The sequence below is a fragment of the Rana temporaria genome (assembly GCF_905171775.1).
Source record: "Rana temporaria chromosome 2 unlocalized genomic scaffold, aRanTem1.1 chr2aa, whole genome shotgun sequence".
Classification (NCBI taxonomy): Eukaryota; Metazoa; Chordata; class Amphibia; order Anura; family Ranidae; genus Rana; species Rana temporaria.
In genome coordinates this window covers 364,580-366,954 of record NW_024404406.1, presented here as the reverse complement: position 1 = coordinate 366,954, position 2,375 = coordinate 364,580, and the positions used below count along the sequence as shown (strand labels likewise).

Sequence of the window (2,375 nt, the reverse complement as noted above, 5' to 3'; positions counted from 1 at the left end):
TTTTGACTCTGATGGGAAGATTCTCTCCCCCCCCCCTCCCCAACTCCATAACCTAGCTCCCTATCCCTGGACTGTATTTTCTATGTGTTCCTATGGACAGACCTCCAGGGGCCAGTAACCGGTACATTACCAGCTGTGTTGTCTTTGCCCCCCCCAGTGGACGATCCGTAGGAATTTTATATGAGCTGTGTGGAGTCGTTGCCCCCCCTCCTAGTGGGCACTCCCTGGAATATATGGGTAGTGCGCGTCAACTATGTGCTCTCATTGCCGCCCCCTAGTGGACCTTGCATTGGAATATATAGGTAGTGCGCACCAACTACTGAATGTGCTGTCATTGCTCCCCCTAGTGGATGTTCCATTGGACTATAAAGGTAGTGCGCTCCACCTGTGTGGTGTAATTTCCCCCTAGTGGACGCTCCATGGAATATATAGGTAGTGCACACCAACTACTGCATGTGCTGTCATTGCTCCCCCTAGTGGACACTCCATGGAATATATAGGTAGTGCACGACAACTATTATATGTGCTGTCATTGCTCCCCCTAGTGGACGTTCCATTGGACTATAAAGGTAGTGCGCTCCACCTGTGTGGTGTCATTTCCCCCTAGTGGACACTCCATGGAATATATAGGTAGTGCACCCCAGCTGTGTGGTGTCATTGCCCCCTAGTGGGCGCTACATAGAAATGTATAGTTGGTGCAATCCAGCTATGTGGTGTGGTTGCCCCCTAGTGGACATTCCATAGGAATATATAGATAATGCAGTCCAGCTGTGTGGTGTCATTGCTCCCCCTAGTGGACATTCCATAGGAATATATAAATAAAGCAGTCCAGCTGTGTGGTGTCATTGCTCCCCCTAGTGGACGCTCCATGGAATATATAGGTAATGCAGTCCAGCTGTGTGGTGTCATTGCTCCCCCCAGTGGACGCTCCATGGAATATATAGGTAATGCAGTCCAGCCGTGTGGTGTCATTGCTCCCCCTAGTGGACATTCCATAGGAATATATAGGTAATGCAGTCCAGCTGGGTGGTATGGTTGCCCCCTAGTGGATATTCCATAGGAATATATAGATAATGCAGTCCAGCTGCGTGGTGTCATTGCTCCCCCTAGTGGACATTCCATAGGAATATATAGATCATGCAGTCCAGCTGTGTGGTGTCATTGCTCCCCCTAGTGGACATTCCATTGGAATATATAGGTAGTGTGCTCCAGCTGTGTGGTGTCATTGCTCCCCCTAGTGGACATTCCATAGGAATATATATAGATAATGCAGTCCGGCTGTGTGGTGTCATTGCTCCCCCTAGTGGACATTCCATTGGAATATATAGGTAATGCAGTCCAGCTGTGTGGTGTCATTGCTCCCCCTAGTGGACACTCCATAGGAATATATAGATAGTGCAGTCCAGCTGTGTGGTGTCATTGCTCCCCCTAGTGGACATTCCATAGGAATATATAGATAATGCAGTCCGGCTTTGTGGTGTCATTGCTCCCCCTAGTGGACATTCCATTGGAATATATAGGTAGTGTGCTCCAGCTGTGTGGTGTCATTGCTCCCCCTAGTGGACATTCCATAGGAATATATATAGATAATGCAGTCCGGCTGTGTGGTGTCATTGCTCCCCCTAGTGGACATTCCATTGGAATATATAGGTAATGCAGTCCAGCTGTGTGGTGTCATTGCTCCCCCTAGTGGACATTCCTTAGGAATATAGATAATGCAGTCCAGCTGTGTGGTGTCATTGCTCCCCCTAGTGGACACTCCATAGGAATATACTGTATAGATAATGCAGTCCAGCTGTGTGGTGTCATTGCTCCCCCTAGTGGACACTCCATAGGAATATATAGATAATGCAGTCCAGCTGTGTGGTGTCATTGCTTCCCCTAGTGGACATTCCATAGGAATATATAGGTAGTGTGCTCCAGCTGTGTGGTGTCATTGCTCCCCCTAGTGGACATTCCATAGGAATATATAGATAATGCAGTCCGGCTGTGTGGTGTCATTGCTCCCCCTAGTGGACATTCCATAGGAATATATAGATAATGCAGTCCAGCTGTGTGGTGTCATTGCTCCCCCTAGTGGACATTCCATAGGAATATATAGATAATGCAGTTCAGCTGTGTGCTGTCATTGCTCCCCCTAGTGGACATTCCATAGGAATATATAGATAATGTGGCGCCGGGTCCTGGTTGATTTCTCTCCTCCTCCTCCGCCTCATCTAACCATCAATCTTCTAGTATTATTATTATTATTATTATTATAAGGGGAACTTCGCATCGGCAGGAACGTTTCCAGGAAAAAATGTCAATGTTTTGTATGAGAACTCCGAATACAACACCACCGGGGAAATAAATCCTTTACATGGAAATGGTTTTTA

The 2,375-nt window shown here is 47.4% G+C and overlaps 2 long non-coding RNA genes across 2 annotated transcripts; both read left to right on the top strand.

The window, feature by feature from the left end:
* Positions 1–964: 964 nt before the first annotated feature.
* Positions 965–2,375, top strand: LOC120921539. Its single transcript, XR_005744913.1, has 2 exons — positions 965–1,008; positions 1,782–2,375. It is a non-coding gene; the product is annotated as an uncharacterized LOC120921539 (long non-coding RNA).
* LOC120921540 lies at positions 1,048–1,704 on the top strand. Its single transcript, XR_005744914.1, has 2 exons — positions 1,048–1,198; positions 1,329–1,704. It is a non-coding gene; the product is annotated as an uncharacterized LOC120921540 (long non-coding RNA).